This window comes from Pleuronectes platessa, chromosome 7, assembly GCF_947347685.1.
Source record: "Pleuronectes platessa chromosome 7, fPlePla1.1, whole genome shotgun sequence".
NCBI lineage: Eukaryota > Metazoa > Chordata > Actinopteri > Pleuronectiformes > Pleuronectidae > Pleuronectes > Pleuronectes platessa.
In genome coordinates, this window is record NC_070632.1 from 26,497,521 (window position 1) to 26,518,959 (window position 21,439).

General features: G+C 41.0%; 1 protein-coding gene across 2 annotated transcripts in view; it reads left to right on the plus strand.

Annotated features, from left to right (window-relative positions):
- mgat4c (mgat4 family member C) overlaps positions 1–21,439 on the plus strand; it is a 124,164-nt gene that overhangs the window by 35,337 nt on the left and 67,388 nt on the right. Inside the window, exons 1-2 of one of the 2 annotated variants that reach the window (XM_053427808.1) lie at positions 10,995–11,101; positions 17,350–17,420. The gene's annotated coding sequence lies outside the window, so the exon portion shown is untranslated. Of the gene's footprint in view, positions 1–10,994; positions 11,102–17,349; positions 17,421–21,439 lie in introns of those variants that run through there. The other variant, XM_053427809.1, reaches the window with a different exon arrangement.

The window sequence follows — 21,439 nt, forward strand, 5'->3', positions numbered from 1 at the left end:
TGCGTGCATGTGTCTGTTTGTTCTGAGTTTTAAAGGCATATAAGGAGACACAATGCCAGTCTTTGGAGGGCAAATGGGATTACATTGTTGAGGCTGCTTCAAGGCGTCACTCCACTGAGGCAGGCTCCAGTCTGTGGCCTGTTTGCTGTCGGCTAATCTAAGGAGATGGATTCTCAGGGCTCACTCCAGTACAGTTACTGTGCTTAATGGGTTTGACTCCCCAGGACATTGTTTCAATCTAAAGGTCATCATGGTCTTAGTTCAAGCCGAGAAGCTCTCAACCCGGGCGGATTTCCTCCTCAACCACCCTTGTATAGTGTACTTCACAAGGAAATTTTTCTGTTAGCACTCCGATATTAATCACTGGGAGAGAACCTGCATTAACTTTCTCGATTACAACAAAGGCAGCAAAAAGGCTGCTGGAAGCGATATAGACATATTGTTTTTTCATGCAGCTGGGATTTTTCCAAGAACCTGTTTTATAAACTCTGGAACTTAATGTCTATTTCAACCACAGGTACATAGATTAACTCTGCAGTTGTTCCTTTTTCAAGTTAAAACTAGCAATTTATCTATTTTTCTCTGGTGTAAGATAACACAACAAAAACATACAAAAAACTAATTTCCTGAAGTTCGTGAGCAGGGAATTCATCCAAAATGCCTGTCAAGTCAATCAGTACTGCTCTTGGATTGTACTATTTATTTAATATCATTGTTCAGCTAATGCTCTTTTTAGCTTTAAAGCCTGATATCTTCCGAGAAACCCACTTAGGAGGGTCATATTTAATAGTTTTTGCATTTTCTGTTCAAGGCTGAATGTACGAGCATAAATATACACAAAGAAAGGCAGTGATGCAACTTTATCTATTCAATGAACAATATTTACATTAATATCAATTCATATTTACAGCATCTGTTCAATGCACAATATTTTGTTTCAGTTCAACACTGTAGCACAATGTTTTTTTTACATGGGCTTTGACTTGAATATGGCCATAAATGTGACTATTTCCTTATGTGAAAGTAGGCCCATGTAGTAAAATAAATACAAGTACTATACACAGTGCTTAATTTGTAAATCAGAAGGTGCCGGAACGCAAAGTACATATGACAGCGCAGGGATGATGAGACGGGCACAGGTCCCGGAACGCATACAGAAAACGGTGCTGAAAAAAACATGCAAATGCCCACTGACAATGCTGTGGGACTTACAAGCCTTAATTTCAAATAATATCCATGGTATAAATTTTATGACAATAATTTACAATTATTTTAGGCTATACTGCACAGCACAGGCAAATGCCCACATCAACACAGGTGGGACTTACAGTCAGCAATTAATTTCTCAACATAGATCTAACTTGTAAAATATAAAAAATAAAAGTTCAAAGCTTACAATAAATCACATAAATCTTCCATTATTATTATTTAAAGATTGGCACGGCGGCCTATTAATAGACAGTATGCTCACCATATTTAGTTGTCCAAAACACCCCACATCACGACCATGTCCGGATTCTCCTTCTCCTCCCTGTTTCAGGTTTTACTGCGTGTGTCTGTCACAGTTCTGTGTCATTTGGCCACCCACGACCTCACGTACGGGATTGGATTGAATTTAGCCAGGGGGGGTCCAACAAGATTTAGGAAGAGTAAAGATGAAAAAGGACAGTAAATTCAACTGTCTTTTTGACATGTTTGCATTGAACAGGTCACTCTTTGTTCCTCTCTGCTGCTTGCTCCCCAGATGCGGCAAATTTCAAAAGTTTTTGTCTGCGAAGCGGGGTGCATCAACAACAGATCTCCGAGTCTTTCAAATGACGTCGTTTTATCTTAATAAACAACATGAAATTCATGGGATTTGTTCTGTAAATTATTATATGAATATTATTGTTTTATTTTATACATTTTTTAAAACATTTTTTAAATATTAACGGAGCTGCCAACTTTTCAAAAGACCTTGGTGTGAGATTTTGTCGGGGGTGACCAAAATATAGCCGCGCAAGCAGAAACACAAGTTGCAAACACAAAAATCAAATGAGAGATTTATTACAAAACATCACATCAGCGGCGGTGTGTCTTAAAGCCTGAAACATGCTTCTGCGACTGTGTCTGCGTCTTTTCACGCCGCTGTGGCGCAAGACTCGTTGTCATTCATGCTTCCCCAACCGTTGCGCGTCTTACAAAGCAATTCCGCGCCAGAACACTAGGCGGAGTAATGCTTTTTGTCGAAGACGACCTGAGAGACGCCTTCTTTCTTCTTCATCGATTGTTTATTTACATAGCTACTGCGGCTCCTTGTAGCCTTTTTCAGGCGGACAAATACGCCAGTCAGTGACGGGTTATACAAGTGGACATACTTTCGGATCTCTTCTGCCAAACGCTCTTCTATTTGGTCCATATTCATTCTTCTAAATCTCCCGTTTCTGCCTGTATTATGGGGCATGAAACCGGAAATGCAGCTCCAGAAGGGATGTAGAGAAGACCAATCACAGCCTTGCGGGCTGAGTGAGCTTGCGGAGCTTTGCCGTAAATTTTAGAAAAGGGGGTCGACACCCGTCAGCACGTAAGAAGGGATACATAAGCTCGTAAGGGACCCGGAAGGGCTCTTGCGCTTACGGGCCCGTGAAAACGCAGAAGCATGTTTCAGGCTTTAGCCGCCGCCGCCACCCCGCCCGCCCTGGACGATGTAGCGAACCTCGTCCGCGGCGGACCTCTTGTCGGGGGGGGGGGCTGGGCGTGGCGGCGCCGGCCCACAATGCCTTCGCGAACGACGTATTGGCCACTTGTAAGAAATCACTTTTTTTTTTGGCGTGAGAGTTGGCAGCTCTGTACTAATATTTTTTTCTATACGAGAGGTACCGGATCAGCCCAAATAAGTCCCGGAACACGGGCAGGCCAAAACCAAGAGGTGCCGGATCCTGTTCCGGCAGGATCCGGCACAAATTAACCCCTGACTATACAGTATGAAACCGTGCATATTCTTCTCCTGCAAATATTTCTGTGCTTTTATTTTGAAACGCATACAGAAAATGTTGCAACCATTAATGAAACGTATTTTGAACAGACAAACATTAAAACCCAGCAGAAACATAATTTTTCACTGTTTATTCTTCTGTAAAACACAATGTTATCTGTCTATGACACAACACTTTACAACCCGTTTTAAAGTAAAAGCACTCCAGCGTTCCACTTTCTGAATCCATTCATTTGTTCTAAGGTTCTAATGGGGTTTTGATTGTTATCGACAGACGAAAAGATGTGCGTCATCCTACCGTAGTGTCCTGGTGTTTAGTTAATAAACCGACTTGTTTTGAAGGCAATGCACCAGATAAACCAGCTGCTCCGCCGCCAGCAGAGGACACTCTGCCTAGTAAACAACCGACACACAGCTGATATGTGCGAAACGCAGCCAGTGAGTCCAGAGAGTTTGGGGAGACAGTGAAGACTGCAAGATCGACTAGTAGATTGCTATTGACGGTAAATGGTAAATGGTTTTGTATTTATAAAGCGCTTTTCTAGTCTTGATGAGCACTCAAAGCGCTTTACAGTACAGTTTTACATTCACAAACAAATTCATACAGTGCATATATTCGCAGCACTTTGTTATTCTATGGGGGGGGCCATTCAGGGTTCAGCATCTTGCCCAAGGACACGTCTGCATGCAGATGGGTCAGAGTAGGGATCGAACTGCCGCCCTTCAGGTTGGAGGACGACCACTCTACCCCTCAGCCACAGCCGCCTAGGCGACCACTGCATTAAAGGGATAGTTCACCCAGAAATAATAATTCATTCATTCTCTATTGACCACTGTGGTGTGTGATTTGAGTCAACAAAACTCTTTTGGAGTTTCAGGGGCAAACAGTGTTGCAGCCAAATCCAATAACAATTTAAGTAACTGGCAGACTACTTATTTAAATGTGACAAAACTACAGGAAAAAAAAATAGAATGCCACCATACCGCTCCTGTGGTGCCATCCAAGTTGCTGTAAGCCCTGTTATTCAAATTCAATTCAAAACGGCGTCATTTACACAATGTTTTTAGCTTAAATGTCCGTTGTGATTCACAGTCGATATCAGAGGACATTTAGCCTAAAAACATTGTGTTAATGACAGGTTTCGAGTCAAATATATTGTTTTATGTTGGGGCTTACGGATACACTTTTTTATTCACTCAGATGGATAAACCAATTATTAAGGCTTGATGTTGACTGCAAAAAGCATATATGCAGCCATAATCTCTCCATAAGCTGTGCCTACATGCTGCTCTTTATGTTCCAGCTGGTCCCTTATCTGCAGTTCCAATCAGTCCCATTTAAAACTCCAGGCAATCTTGCCTCGAAAGAAAGGTACATTGCTTTTTCTACTGCTAATTAACACACCGTATTTATATAGATCAGAGCTGGAGGCAGAGCAAGCTGGTTCCAGCACTCTTTCATTGGACCTGGATTCTGCAGCAATATGTAGAGTCCAAATTTGACCGGCTGTTTGGCTCAGTTCAGCACTAATGGACCATCACCGTTACTTCTGCTCCTGTGGTGTAATCCAAGTGTCTGTAAACCCAGACAATCATATTAAACTCAAAATGTTCTCACGGACACACCGGAAACTGCACACACTCTTGCCAAAGGGCATGCGCAGTGTGCGCTATCGCATCGCTACATCCGCTGCCATCGCTACTTCTGGTAGTTGACTTTATGCCTAAAACTTAGTATTAATGAACCTGTTTCAAGTTTAAAATGAATGTTGGTGCTTGCGGACACTTAAATGACACAGACAGTAGAACATTACATAATTTTTTTTTAATATATATTTACTCACCAGAGTTGACAATGGTTATTAGACATCTTCTTAACCAAGGTGTAGTTGGAAGAGATGTCTCTAGTCTGTGTCTTTAGTCTGCGGTGGAAGATGTGTAGACTTTCTGCTGTCCTGATGTTAATGAGGAGCTCGTTCCACCATTTGGGAGCCAGGACAGTCATTGACAGATTTTGTTGAGTGGCTTGGTGTCACTCACAGTTAGGGATGCACCGATATGGAAATTCTTGACCGATACCGATATTTAAAATAACAATCTGGCCGATAGCCGATACCGATATTTGTTTATTTTCTCTTTGTTGTTATTCATTCACCCTTTTGTGCCAGAAAAATAATTAAATCATTATTTAAAAAGCACTATTTAAAAAAAATTCAGCCCTTCATCCCTCTTATCCTTTAATGAGCACAAATTGAATCAGATTTATTCATCATCAATTTATTTAACAGAGACATATTATGCCCATTTTACCGCAAGTTGAAATGGCTCCTTGGGATCTTAATAAAATGACTGTAACATATTTTGGTCAAAATACCACAAGGATTATTTAAAACAGCACCTTTTTACCCTGTCTAAAACAGCCCTGTTAAAGTATCATTATAGAAAACGCTCTTCTCATTGATTTACGGTAGCAGTATTGCCCGTTTATTAGATGTGTTACGGCTTCTGTGTGTATGACGTATGTTGTCAGTTCCCTTGTTACCTGTGCATGAGACGGATGAATAGAGCCGATGCACATGAGAATAAAGTACTTAAACAGACGCTACGCTCATACTTTTTACACCAAGTTAAACTGCGTGAGTCAAGATAACTTAACAAGCCCTCCTCAGTTTTACCTGTTTTGAGTGTCGGGCAGAAATCACATCGCGTCAACACCCACCGTGGCCCTTCGCGATGCTTGTTTTAATTAAACAGTCGGATTCGGGTTTTCACCAGTTCTCAGTCAGCTGCTAGGCGCCAGCCGAGGCGCGCAGGGGGGGCACCCTGCGCAGGCCCAGCAGCTGACGGCTAGGCCCGGCGGCCGTAGCTGCGGTCGCCGTAGCTGAGGTGATCCGCGAGAACACGCGGATCACCTCAGAGTGGCCGCCGCTGACCGCGTACCCGGTCCCCTCCAACGGCCCGCCTTCCGCGCCGGCGAAGGACACCGCCCTGTGTACCAGGAGAAAGAAAGCCCCCGCACCAGTGACGCCGTGAGGTGCCATCGGATGAGGACCTCCCGGTGCCGCACACTGAGCCTCCGGCAGCGTGGAGAGGAGGGCGACGGAGCGACTGCTCCCCCATCTGCGGCACCTGCCCAGCGGTTTTACCACAAATATGAACATCGGCCAATGATATCGGTGAAAGTCAAGTTTATTACCGATAAGCCGATATCAGTAAACGAGGCGAATATCGGCCGCTACCGATGTTCGGCCGATAATTCGGTGCATCCCTAGTTTTTTTCAATTGTTTTATTATTTCTGAAGAAGGGGTTAAACCTTGGCTGCAATGCTGCTTACCCCCCTGAGACTCCTAAAGTGTTTTGTGGCCTCAAACCCCTTCACCCACCCCTCCGTCGACATAGTGGTCAGTAAATAATGGGGGAATTTAGATTTTTCAGTGAACACTCCCTTTAAGTAAAACTAGAAGAGTGTAAAACTTGGGATCTTTGAAGAAATCTATTTTTAATCAAATTGTCTCAAACTAGCAGATGTACAGTAGGTATACCGCTATAGGCCTACTGTGGGGTTTCTGGGCAAAATGAGATGTGCAAATTTGCGTGACTCAGTCTAAAAATAAATAATCCTAAATTGGTGGGTTGGTTAATTTTTTTTTTTTCTTAACACACAAATAGACTTTAAGTGCACCACTTTTCTCTCAGTAGTTTCCCACCACAGGATTCTATATGTGCTGCTTTGACACAGAATCCAACCGCTTCCTGCAATGTTGGGGATTTATGTCACCGTTAAGGTGGCAGGTGGCTCATCAGGCCTCCGATAAGGCTTTCAGAGTCCACTTACCTGCTCTAATTTACAGTATCTAAGGGATTTCTTGGGCTGCATATATTTTGTTCTTTGAGCAGCCAAGCTTTAAATTGCTTTCCATCGGGAACAGCTCGTATGCTGGGGTCGCCAAAGCTGTGGCTGGTTTCCAATGAGATGGTTTGGCAGCGAAGCCAACAGTGTAATTAGGGTCACCCGACTCCGGAGCTGTTGCAGGGCAAAAGGGTCATCACGGCTGCATGGTGTTTGGAAGTCCCAACCAACCTGGTGGCTGATACTGCATGGCTTTATAGATCATACATCAGCAGAATGCTAGTGTGGTGCATCATCCAAAATGTCTTACTTTAGCCACCAGAACACCAGTATTTATTTATAACAACCCCCATGACGTCCCTTTGCTCCAGGGCCCTGTATAAGCAAACAGTTAGAAATATATGGCACTCTTTATCCCTGAGAAATGAGCGCACAATGACAAAGGAAGAAATGGAAAGATAGTTGGTAGTGAAAGCCCCATGTATAACAACTTGTCATCTTTGTCTTCCGGTGCCAGAAGATGACTTCAGCAGCCTTTTGCTGTTCGAGCTTTCAGTGCATGTACGGTGTGACTCCCTCCAATGTAGCCTGTGGTGTTTTCTTGAGGAAACTGCACAGTGTCCATCTGCAAAAAACATTCCTTTGTGTCCAGCAGTGAAGAAAAAAAAACTGAACAAACTCCCTTTGTCCAACTCATAGAACTCTCTTTGTCATTGCAGCAAGTAAGCTCTTCTGTGAGAAATAAAGAGACAAATTCTGATCAGTAAATCTGTGGTAGAAACATACTCATTTACAAGTGTCCTCCTGATTAATTAGATTTCATACTAGCAGGCGCAACCTATACTGAATTGGGTTAGAGACTCTGCACGGTATTTCACCAGAGACTGACAACCCCTTTAGTACAATTAGGAGTCCCTCATTAGGACACCTTATGCTGATGACAATTTTCACGAGTATCATGTATTATGTCTGCCTTCAAGTGGGTTAGTTTAAAGACATATATCCTTTGCAGGCTTCACGGGAGATTTTGGGGTTTAATGGCTTTGCTCAAAAGCATTTCAACAGTAATTATGCATTCTGAATCGCACCAAGGATATTCATTTGGATTACATGATGGTAATTGGTTTTCTTTGACAATATTGCATAGGAAGATCATGTTATCTGAAGTTGATTTAATCTAGACATTAATACAATTGAGCTTTAAGATATAAATGTATCCCCCCACATATTGTATGTGACTGACCAAGTCGCAGGGTTATTTTGTAACCTGTGTTCGCTGAGTGAGAACCACTTGTCGGATGTATTTGAATTATCTTCACAATGGCCCAACATTGTTATTTAAAAAAACATTGTGTTTGGTTCAGTATAAAAGCAGTCCTGTTCTAAATGTTTCCAGATATAACAAATTTATGATTTGGCGGGTTGAACAGACAAAGTTACTGGTACAAAAACATCCAGTACCACCCGTGCAAGCCTCAAACATAGATGAAAGAGCCATTCCTCAGATCTGCAGTGTTGTGATGAGGGACAGAATTTAAAATAAGTTTATTTATCATCTTTCAGAAAAAACAGAACACTGTAATCCAGCATATATTCAAAACTAATGTGTTTTCCACGGCAGTTCTTACTGAATTATTTATCAAGTCATTTTAGAAAAGACGAACCAATGTTGAGAATTGTGATTAACTGCAACAACTTTTTTTCCCACCACGTTTTAAAAATGAAATCATGACAAAAGCGGTTTCACCACTTATCTTATAATAAATGGTATAAGTGGAGCTGGATGGAAGTGCTATATAAAGCACTACTAAAATTAAGCAGCATCAAGGGAGTAGGTATGTATTTTTGCTTTATCGCTTACACATACATACACACCCACACAAGCTTGTCCTTGTAATACATGGTGACAGTAATGGAGAATTGAATTATCTAGGGAAACAGATAAACACAAGAAAACAGTTTGCATTGCTGGTTTATAAAGCTGTTAACCTCAGGCTTTGTGAACTAGTGACCATATAATATATAGACTATACAGACTATATAAAATCCTTTCTACAAAGCTTCTCTCCCTCCTCAATGCCCCACTGTGTCAAAACAAACATCCATGTATGTAGATGTCTTGAGAAGTAATTTACCTGATTTTACAAGATCTTTGAATTGTGCACATGTGTGGTTGTAAGAGAACTTATCTCCTGAATGATTGGATCTTAGTTTGGGATGTTGGATGCAGAATATCTCTCAGGGTCACCTGAAGCAGCTATGTTATTAAGTGCTTCAAGTATTTTTCACCATGTTGCACTGACTAATTATGAAAAATGGGCCCATCAGGCCTGTCTCAAACCCCCCACCCCTAACTCTACCAGCACTGGTCACATAGGTTCAGTGCTGCAGACGTTATTTATCTTGTCCATATTTAATGAGGATTCGCCCAAGGAAGTAGATGGTACATTAGCTGTACTGAACCAGAGCTGATTTCAGTGGTTTTTGTGCGAGTATGGAGTTGAACCATGAAGGCCTCACCGCTTCACGTCCTACATTGTGAGAGGGTCGAAGGCTGTGTGATGTGCACAGAGAGCGTGTTCACTCGCCTCGTAAGAACAGATCCCTGTTATAAGTCTGGACAGGATCTCATTGCCCCCGGTGAAGCATCATATATTGATGTGGAGAGAACAAAAATTACTGTAAGCTCTGACCCCTTTGTTCGCAGTGCAAGCATTAAAGTTGCTGAGTGTGGGCTTCACATTGAGCTACATTTTATTGTTACACTCAGCAGAAGTGATTCAAGTGAGTACCCTTACTCTTAAATGCTTCCTGACACTCACTGACTGTAAACCAGGAGGCTACACGTGCATCCTCTCCTAGAGCCTCACATGCACTGACAGAGAGGTTTAATTAAGATGTCCGTCAAGTACTGGAAATCCAGTGGATGATTTTGGACTAACAGACAAACTGCACAAATCTGTTACTCAAACCTAACAACGAGCCAGCTGTATTTAACAGGCACGTCAAGATGGAAATGGTATCACAGCCAGTTCTTGAAGACTACATATGGCAACAACCATTTATTCCCTGAGGTTATTTCTGCATCTATAATTTTTTCGACTGCTTACCCCACAGCTGGAGGTTTGTTGCTGTCTGTGAAGTCTGAGGATGTTTCATGTCCTCCATTCATTCTTTGGAGAGAGACCAAGGAGTGGTGGCAGCTATCTGAGAGCCTGCATGCTCCCACGGTGTATGGCTAATGCTGATAATTAAGGGGACTGGATGGATATACCTAGTTTCTGCTGTGCACTGGGTGGTGCTTTGAGCCCTGCTGAGTCACAGGGCACCTTGGAGGTAAACGGAAGCATGTTTTAGAGAAATCTGAGGCTGTCGGGGGGTTAAGAAGATTTCTCATCTCAACTGGGTGCTTTCATAAAGCAGGACTCTGTCGAAAAATAATCACGCAGTGCAGCATATCAAATCATGGCTTGAAGAGGAAAAATAAACATGTCTAAGTTCATTGCTTGCAATGCAATTTAGAAAATACACCTCTAGGGTCTCCAGCTGCAGACTTGGCTCTGTACACTCTGTGAAGACAAATACCATTGTAAGAGAAGCAGAGGAGATCTTAACAAGTAAAAAAAAGCTCCCCAGAGAAAGACCAGGAGGGAGAAAGAGGGCTGATGGGATGGGAAACACTGGATCACCACAGTGTGAGTTCATTGACAGGAATGAATGAAGAAATGTAAGGTGATGGCGTTCCTGGTGATCTTCAAGGCAATGAGACATTATTGATTTCCAAGGAGTAAACTCAATCCCTAATGTGTCCTGGGATCCAGGCTTTCTTCCTTTGTCTTGTCCTAATACTAGTCCATTTCTCTAGCTTTTAGTCCCCACAAAAGACTCTGGAGTGAAGCTTGATATATAACAAAAGCCCAGCGTGGTTTAGGCATGTCGGTCTAGCTGTAGGAAGAGTGAACACTCATCTCAGTGGATGGCGAAGATATGCCTCGACCATCTGTTCCCTTCTGACACAATGCAGTGAATCAGCACTTTAGTTTTTTGAAGGAGTGTATCCTGGAAACCTCTTATCTGTGAGGGCGGAAGCAGAGTATTGCTGCAGAGCTGTTTATCTGTGTTGATATTTAAGGGAAGGGAAGGATGCATTTTATTATTGCTCCTTAGCCCAAATTTTCACACAAATTCAGCGAGGCAGACAAGCTGTCCTAAGCTGTTCTTAAAAATTGTTGACAACATGATGGCTCATAGGCATGAGGGGGCCACCTGCAAAGAGGTAAGCATCATCATTTGGATGTGTTTAGTCTGTGTCCGTTAAATACATAATGTGTAGTACTGAATATCTAAAGGTTGACACTATTTTATCTGCTTTTTTTCGTATGTGTTCCCGAATGTAGGCCATATGAAGCTAGGGCTGCCATTTTAGACAACTTGACTTGGCTTTGAGTAATAGTCATGCAAAGTCTTTCCATTGCTGTGCTGCCACTGGGTGAAATATTTGGTGATGAGCTGAGGAGCTGCGGCTTTAAGATCCTATCCAAGGCAATAGTGAATAGGTATACTGATTCAGAAAGGATGGTAGAGATAGCAGAAGAGTTTGTGGAGATATGGCGTGCAGCCCCATGTTTATCAAATAGACTACAGATTGTCAGAGGAGAGAAATGTAAGGGATTATGAATAGTTGCTTGTCATGGACTTGATACATCTTTGACTTTTCTTTAAAGTACACAGAGTAAAGCTGGGCATAGACTGTATGGTTTTAGAAATGCATCTTCACAATGTGAACCAAAGCTCACGATTTGTGTGCTCACACTTTATGGTCCATCGTCAGCAATGACTTGACCTGTCATAAAAACACAGGGCTCTATACTTGTGCACTACGATGCACCGTGCAAAGCGCAGGTAAATGTCCAGATTGTGCCTGTGCGCAGTTGGCATGTCGCAGCTGATGGTGTGCCTGGAGCATCTGGAAACAGGAGGAGAGTGAGATGTAGTGGCTGTTTTAGCATTGGGTTAACCAAACAAAGTTTATACTCTTATCCTTCCCTTTAAGTAGGTTTATTCTATGAAATTAAATAGTAATTAGGAATAGGAGATGGATAGTTTACAAAATGTACCTTGTGACCCTATGTTTTATTGATGAGTAATAGCAAACGTTTCCACCACAGTGGGCCTTCAATAAGAGTCAGTGACTGTGTGTCAAGCTAAAGCCCTATAGAGGCTACATCATGTGATTAGGTCAAACGTTTTATCTATTTCATATTATCCAAGCGGCTTCTTGGGTTCTGTTTGCTCTCACTGTGTTTGCGACTTGGCGCAGGCCCAGTTTGGTTAAAACACACAGAGATTGAGTAATTGACTCATGGTTCTGCTTCAACTATGCGAGAGGATGAAGTCGGCCGACCTATATTTTTGACATGTCAGAAGTGTACTGTTAATGAGGCCGATGGTCGGTCAGGAGCAATTCAGCGCAGCCCGCTTCCCCCTGTACACTGTGTGACAAAGCTGAAAATCGTATGACGCATGACTCAGAAATCGGAGAAAAAACGGTCTTGAATTGTAAAGTGTATGCCCAGTTTAAGAGACTTTTTGTAAGGTAATGGAGGAACAGAGCATCCATTTTGTTTAGCCTCTCTAAGGGACAGGGGCATAAATAGATTATGGCCACCTCATCCTCTTAGGGTAATGTGTGTTTTTGACTTAAGATCATACCAGCATCAACAAGTCTTGAAGAGGGGCATTTTTGGAAATGTTACTGTATGCTCTTCTTTCAGATAAGGATCCAAAACACAGGAAGAAAATCATTTAATGTATTACGTCCGCTGTGAGAAATGGAGAAAAAAAAAATCATTCAATCCAAAAGGATAATTTTTATGATGGTTGAGTCATTTTCTGTCTCAGGTAAGCTGAAAAGTGGAATTCAGGCACTTGGGCTGAAACAACAAGCACATTGGGGACACTGAGCTACACCAGTGGGCCACTTTGATCACTTATTATGCCTCGGCTCCTCTCACATGTGACGTCTGAGTTAAAATTAAGCAGCATATTTAGAATACAGATTTGCCTTGTCGAGGCTCTGAGAACCCTCTAAGTCGTGCTAATTCTGGCATGTTGACATGCTTGGGTTTGTTCGACTGAAAAAAGAGGCACTGAAGAAAATCCCAATTCGTTTAGAGAACAGTTTACCGTAAACAATGCAGCCTAACAATACATGGTATGACTACACACCTAAATTTCCATGCCATTTTTGGAAGAAATCCTTTTTCATGTTTGTTTTTCGGAAGGTGGGAATATTAGTTCCCCTTGAATGGCTCTATATCCAAGAATCGCTTAGCAAAGAAAAGATTAAATGCACACATTAATCCAGGAGTCAGAGCAATCTTGTAATCCACTCAATATGCTAATTGCCTGTTCTTTCTCCAGCAAAGGGGTTTACAGGCCATTAAATGGCACTGAGTAGTCAAAGGCAAAGGATAGCCAGTGTTCTCCCCCACCCACTCTCCCTCTGTCTCTATTTTGTACTTGGACATGTTGTTGTACACCCACACAACATCCGTCTAAAGAAATATGCAGACCCTTAACAAAGTATGCTACGGTGATTCCAAAGCAGTTTTTTTTTTTTTGTTGTAGGATTATGGTAGAAATATTGTTTGGTCCATTTAGGCCTGACAGTGACAAAGGTGGATATGTTGAACTTTTGATCTTCTCAATCCTGATGGGGTTTCTTTGGACGTCTTCCGCCAGCATACCAAAGCTTGCTTGTAACAATTGTCCATATCTGACAGTGGTACAAGTAAATAATGAAAGAGAGTTGAGCGCTATTGTATCCGTGGCAGTCCCAGTCAGCACATCCCTCCCTTCTCCCACTTTGCCCATACTCAAGAGGAACACACCAAGGTAAAGTGCAATTCTTAGCACACCACTGCCTGTGTACCAGTCCCCCAAGTGGCCTTGGCAGCCTCAACATGATGGATGTTGTTTCCGATTGAGTTTCTCGTACACTGATAAAGCAGCCTTGTCAAAACACATTCACTTGCAATGTACGCAGATAAAGATAGTTTGCAGATAATTAAAAGATTTGCACTTTGCGTCATTTGTGGAGCCAACTGCCAAAGATTGGGGCTGTGACGGATGACTCAAACAAGAGAGTTCGGCATGAAGCCTGACTGCAAATGTAGCTGGTAATGACCAGAGTGTGTTTTTCAGATGCAGCTAATGAGCACGACCATTACACATAAATGACATTCTAAAAACCTGGGGAGAAAGGAAATGAAGGAGTATTCCAGATAGACTGCCTGTAGGCAGAAAATATGATGAGAGCATCTATAGGTCTGTAGTACCAGGATCTCAGTTTGCATGTGAAGACTCACAATTGGCACATATCCTCTGTTTTTGACAGATAATCCTTTTATGGGTATCATTTACATTTTCTGAGGAGCCCATTTTCAAGGATGTTTGCTCTTTTGTAAGATTCTGTAGAGAGAGACTGAGGTGATGAAAGAGACAGCAGTTCAGACCTTGTAGCTTGTGGTTTGTGAGGATGTGTTGACTCAATCTTAACCTTCATGTCACATCTAATGACCTAGAACAGACAATGTAATTATTGCTCAAAAGAAACAACCAGATGGATTTATTCCCTGCTGTTTTAACAGTAGCTCTCAAAGTCGTCTCACTTAATCCTCAAAAATCTGCGGGCTAATGCTGCCACCAATCGCTATGCAACATGATTGATAAGACACACATTTTGATGTGCTAAATGTTTACAGATATAAATTAAATCATCTTGAGTGTTTGTTTAGAGGTGATTTATATCTAGCAGTAATCAAATACTATGATGGGCTTAAAGTTATAGATTCTGGTGCTAACCATTTATTTTAATTTGTTTGAATTATTTATTTTGCATTAAAGATTTAATTGCAAAACAAATCTAAAATTATTCATGTCAGTGAAGATAATGGTGGCGATGATTCCATTTATGCTGCCTATATGAACAAAAATAGATTTCTCCTTTTCAAATGATAAAATCTGCACTGCCCACATACCACATGTAGCTTTTAAGTTTAAAGTGAGAAAATACAAAAAAAAAAATTATGTAAATAATTATAACATAAGAAAACTTATTTCCTGCATCAATTGCTCTGTAAAATAAGTTTTCACATCGGCAACTTAAACGCAGATATCTAAATGACTGGGAAAAGGCTCTCGTCGTATTCTAATGTATTTACTTTCATACTTCCTCCGTTGCTAATTTAATCTGTATGAGTATTAAGAAGTGAGCCTGTATTTGATCTGGATTTGTTCTTTTATCTGCATGTGTGAACCAATTTGTTCAAGGAAGCATTGAATCACACCTCGAGACCCCAATAGTTAACATATAAGCTTTTATAGTAATCTTCATATATTATATGTAATGGCAATTATATTTATAACATTCATAGAATAGCTAACATTGTCGTTTTTAGTTTGAAGACGTGTAGTTGTTGTAATTGAATTTTCTACCTATGTGTCCAACATGTGTAACCTATTTAAGTGTTCATGACTTGAAAGTTTTGGATTTAATTATTATTAAGCTTGCAGTCATCAAATAATGTGGTCACATCCCTCCCACAACACATTTGATGGCCTGTTTGATGTATTCATTTTTCTCAGGAATAATTTCAGCATGAGGAAAGTGGGTGGGAGTGGGAAACATGTTGGCATGGTGATTACAAATTAATTACAAAAATCTCAGGAAAACCACAAAAACAATAATATCAAGATGAGAGAGTAACGGCTTGCTTTAAAAATGTAGTCTTTCTTAGTGAGTGTGAGTGGGTGTTTCTGCTCGTTTGTCTGGCTTTTTTCATTGAATCTTGGGTAAAGGAGGTTTTCCTGGAGTTATTTTGTATACTGCAGCATGATGACCTTCAAGTTCTCTTTCGGTATCCCTGAAGGTTTTGTTACAGTGCAGATGAGATGCAAAGGTAAACCTCTATGTGGGTGGTTGTCTCTCAGGTTGAGAATAATCCTGGCAGCTATTGTCAGTCACAGTGGAAAATGGGCTGCTTACAAACACAATGTTGGCAGTAAAAACTCTCACTGCAGAAGAGAAGTATTAATTGCATTTCATCGAATCCATCCCCCACAACCCTAGAAGTACTCAACCTTTAGTGACCATACGGCTCATTTGTCTCTTAACTCGGATACGACCCACAGGGGTGTCTTCTGACATATTAACCCTACAGCACACCAGACCATGATGGAAATGTTTAGGCAATATGGATCTGTGTTAAATGTTGGAGTGAAGTGTGGGCATTTCTCCTACTTCCTTCCTGAGATCTGGGAATGAGGAGACTTTGTTGAAAATCCAACCAAAGGATTTAGGTACATGGGCAAACACGGCCAAAGGTCTACCACACATATTTTCAGGAGATAACACAATAACAAATATTCACATTACAATTACATCTTTTTTTTGTTGTAAATAAACTAGAGGATGTGAGCTTAAGAAATGATTTTGTGCTTCATACTTAATTTGAGATTGGAATTCTGAGTGCTCAGCATAGTGATTAGAATATTGCACCTCAAGCGATGTGAAAGCTACAAAAGTAAGTCCCAGGATGTAAAAACAATTAACCAAAGGTTCACATTGTTTCGTGGAGGAAGCATTTTCTGAAGATTTCACAGTTGCATTCTTTACAATAGCTCCATTTAGGTTTTCATGCTTGCTGAGATATTACTTCAGAACAAAAAATATTTTCAAGTAACAAGAAATCATTTAGTAAAATTATTTTGGAGGGGAATTAGAGGCTTTGAGTTAAAAATGCATTTGGCATCTCAGCAAATTGGCCCTGAATCCAAAATGGCAGCAAGAGGTAATTACTTGAAGGATGGACTAAAATGTCCAAAACTTATGTAATGCGATTTTACTAAACTGCAATTAGCACCCTGCTGTTGAGTAACCCAGCTGGTCTGGGATCGCTTTGTGTCCGAGGACATTGGAGAGGAGAGGCAAGTGACTGAACCTCTGGGAGATTATTTAAAAATAGAAGAAAGGGTAACTTGTTATAGCACTGGGTGATTGTATTATTATAATAAACACTCCACTGACTGGATTCCCACTCCAAATCTCCCCTTTGGAAAAGGGCCACAAAATCCAACTGAGTGAGGAGCACCTTGCAAAATGAGGTCATCTCCACACATCTTTTGATCCCTCCATTCTTCATCTCGGAGGCAAGTGGCATATAAGAGGATCTATCTTTGTGAACGCTTCTGAGGCCCCAAAATTACAAACAAACTGAAGGCGTGGGATCAATAGAGTGTGTCTCACAGAATGATGAACTGGCACTTCACAGGGGGAAAATCAATGTGGTGCTCCCTTCCCCTCGCTCTCCCCTCTGTCTTTCTCTTTGGGTCCTAAACTCTCCTCACAATCCTTATACTGCAGTGTTTAAGTGTGTGTTCACCTCTATGGTTCACCTGCGTGGCTTGAAGCAGTGTCTCTTGCTGGGATTTAATGTTCCTTTGTTTCTTATTCCTTTTTAGCCTCCGAGACCCCTGCCACTTTGATGTGTGAGCACACCCACCAATAATGGCCCATAGGATACGCAGTGGAAGTAAGTGCTTCTGGTCAGATTTACCACTTTAGTGGATCCTCCTCCCTCCACTGCCCTTGTAAACCTCAGCTCAGCTGTTGTGGACATATTGATCAGTACAACATAGCAATCTTTAAATCACAACACACAGCGGGATACAAACATCGGAGTGGTCTCAGATGTTTATGTCCCACTGTAGCACTTGACAGGAAACAGCCAAAATGAAACAGTCAATTTGGTGCAACGCAGGCCTCAGACATCAGGGTGGTTTAATTTTAGAGCTTCAGTATGTACCGTAGTGTTGGAGGTGAGAACAGCACACAGAGATTCTCGGGAAAATAAATTAATAAACAGGAAGTCCATTATATATCTTTAACAAAGAATTAGTAAAGTTCCCCAAACGGGTCAATTGGATTCAATGAGCTCTATCAAGAAATTAACTATTTTTCATTAACCGTTGTTCTTGGGGAATCGTAGAGGTTCACAACAGAGGGAGGCATCTTCTTGAATCAGTTTTGGCTTATTTTGCCTAGGAATGTTTTTTGTACATTGTACTGAGACATTTTGTTGAAAAGAAGTAAAAGATAACTCTTTTGATGTTCCAAAATAAAATGCTTACGATGCTAAAACGTTTGAATAGGTACAGTATTTGCTTTGTGGTTGCTTTTCCTAGGAGAGGTTGAGTTATCCGAATACTGAAGTGTGATAGCTCAGCAGTTGGGAGGTTTGACGAAGCAGGTGAAGGTTGTGGCTCTGATCAGTGTACATTTTGTGTGGATCTCTCAAGACGTATGTTAATACCAGGTGTGAACAGGGCTTACAAAGCTGTCCATAAAAAAACTGGTCCATTGTTATCATGTTGGTGGTAGGGTTGCAACGATAAATCGACGTCGATGACAAAATTAGTCGCCGACGAATTGACTCGTCGATGAGTCGTAGGTTACGTCATACTGCGTGTTTTTCGTGCCGTGCAGCTGAACTAAACGTTGTTTTACAGGAGGTGCTGATGGATGTAGCTGAGGAGTGAGCCATCTCGCTTCCTTCCTATCTCTGAAAGTCACACATGTGCAATAGCGACAAAACAGGGACCAATGGCGAGGTTCGTTTCAAAAGCATCGCGTACCAGGAAGTCAATAGTTCGGGAGAATTTTCACCCTTAAGGTACTACCATTGGATGAGCCCGAAAAAAAACTACGTGCATTATCTGTTCGGCGGACCTGCTCTCCATGGAAGCAGGACACGCACATGTGAGGAGTCACTCTTGGTCTTGTTTTTCCTGAATCATCTTGAGACAAGTCAGTTTCCATGGTAAACACCCATTGTGTCAGGTTTTCCTCCATATGTGCAGGGATGGGCAAAGATATACCAAAATGTATTTATAAATAAAATACCAAATACCCAAATTGTAATTGTATCAAAATAAACTACACAATACAGCAGCCACACCATGTATCAAACTACTGTATTTTTGTATTTAAAAAAAACAATATATTTGTATAGATATAGATATATCTATATATATAGACAGTGCTATAAAAAAGTATTTTCCCCCCTTCCTGATTTTTATTTATTTTTGCATATTTGACACACTTAAATGATTCAGATCATCAAACAAATTGTAATATTAGACGAAGATAACCAGAGTAAATACAAAATGCAGTTTTTAAATGATGATTTAATTTATTAAGGGAAAAAAGCCATCCAAACCTACTTGGCCCTATGTGAAAAAGTAATTGCCCCCTAAACCTAATAACTGGTTGTGCCAGCCTGGGCGGACACAACTGCAATCAAGTGTTTGCGATAACTGGCAATGAGTCTTTCACATTGCTGTGGAGGAATTTTTTCCCACTCTTTTTTGCTACATTGTTTTAATTCAGCCACATTAGATGGTTTTCGAGCATGAATGGCTTGTTTAAGGTCATGCCAAAGCATCTCAATTGGATTTAAGTCTGGACTTTGACTAGGCCACTTCAAAACCTTCATTTAGTTTTTTAACCACTCAGAGGTGGACTTGCTGGTGTGCTTCGGATCATTATCCTGCTGCATAACCCAAGTGCGCTTGAGCTTGAGGTCACAAACTGATGGCCAGACATTCCCCTTCAGGATTTTCTGGTAGAGAGCAGAATTCAGACCATCACACACTACCACTACCATGATTGACTGTTGGTATGATGTTGTTTTTATGAAATGCTGTGTTAGTTTTACGCACACCTTCCAAAAAGTTAGGGTTAGTTGGCAAATGTGAGACGAGCCTTTGTGTTCTATTTGGTCAGCAGTGGCTTTCGCCTTAGAACTCTCCCATGGATGCTATTTTTGCCCAGTGTCTTTCTTATTGTTGAATCATGAACACTGACCTTAACTGAGGCATGTGAGGCCTGCAGTTCCTCAGATGTTATTCTGGTGTCTTTTATGACCTCCTGGATGAGTCGTCAATGCGCTCTTGGAGTAATTTTGGTAGGCCGGCCACTCCTGGGAAAGTTCACCACTGTTCCAAGTCTTCTCCATATGTGGATAATGGCTCTCACCGTAGTTCACTGAAGTCCCAAAGCCTTCAAAATGGCTTTGTAACCCTTACCAAACCCTTTGTTTTTGAATTCCTTTAGATCGTGGCATGATGTATTGCTTTTTTAGATCTCTTAGCCTACTTCACTTTGTCAGACAGGTTTTATTTAAGTGATTTCTTGATTCAACAGGTCTGGCAGTAATCAGGCCTGGGTGTGGCTAGTGAAATTGAACTCAGCTTTTCCCCAAAATTTGGTTAAGCACAGTTCATTCATGATTTATCATCAGGGGGCAATTACTTTTTCACATAGGGCCAGGTAGGTTTGGATAACTTTTTTCCCTTAATAAATGAAATAATCATTTAAAAACTGCATTTTGTATTTACTTGGGTTATCTTTGTCTAATATAAAAAGTGTGACAAATATGCCAACAAATTTGAAACCAGGAAGGGGGCAAATACTTTTTCACAGCACTGTATATATATATACATATATATATACGACACCAGCTCAACTCCCTTACTTCTTTTCATCTTCATCTGCCTCTCTCTCACTCATGTTGCTTCTCATAGGTTACTGCCTATCGAAGCTCCTATATCTGCCTCCATCTTGTTCAGACAAACAAAAGAGGGAGAAGGACGTTGAGGCGTGCATTTTCAATTGTCGAGCCCACACAATGTTGATCACTAGCACCTTATTTGAGAAAAATTCTTAAGAAACACATCACAGCACTTAGACTAAGAGAAGTTGTGAGGTAAAACTAACACCAGAGCTGGAGGGATAGCGACCTGTTGTTTCATGACTTTGCAGCACAATGTTATTAATGACACTAAGGTACTAAACATGTTTGTTCACTTAAACCAGGGGTTTTCAACTGGTTTTGTCCCAGGGACCTCTATTTTGACTAGAAAGTAATCCGCGGCCCACTGATGTGCTTACGCGCGCACGCCTACGTTTGTGTTTGCGTGCGTGCGTGCATGTGGATAGAAGTAAGTTTTAACATTTGGTTTTCAATGTTGGTTTTATTTAAAAACCTCAAACAAATCTAGAAATATCTACTTAAAAACCTCACACAAATCTAAAAAAAACTGTAAAAAACAACAAAAACTGTTGAATTTCAGTCCTTAAGAATTGAAAACATAATTAAAATGCAGTTTGTAGTTGTATTGCATCTCAGAACCATATGTACATCAATATATAACATTCATGACTTAAATGTACAGACATGTAGCTGACATGTTGAGGGAACGTTAAAGAAACGGTGATCAATAACAATCATGGTTTGTGCCAATTGTAGGGGCGTGCTTAGGCCCGATTTAAGTGTGTCTATTCATTCTGTTGGGAGAACTGCTACTGGATAGATGTAAGTCTTAGAGCTCTCCTAAGAAATTGTTTCTCAACCAGCGAACATGGTAAAGTTGACTGTTATTGCATTTAATTGTTTAGGCTATTATGCCAATACATTTTTCGTATTACAAAGTACTTGTTTTTCACTTTTTTTTGTTTTATTTAATATTTTCATCATTAATTCTGCCCTTT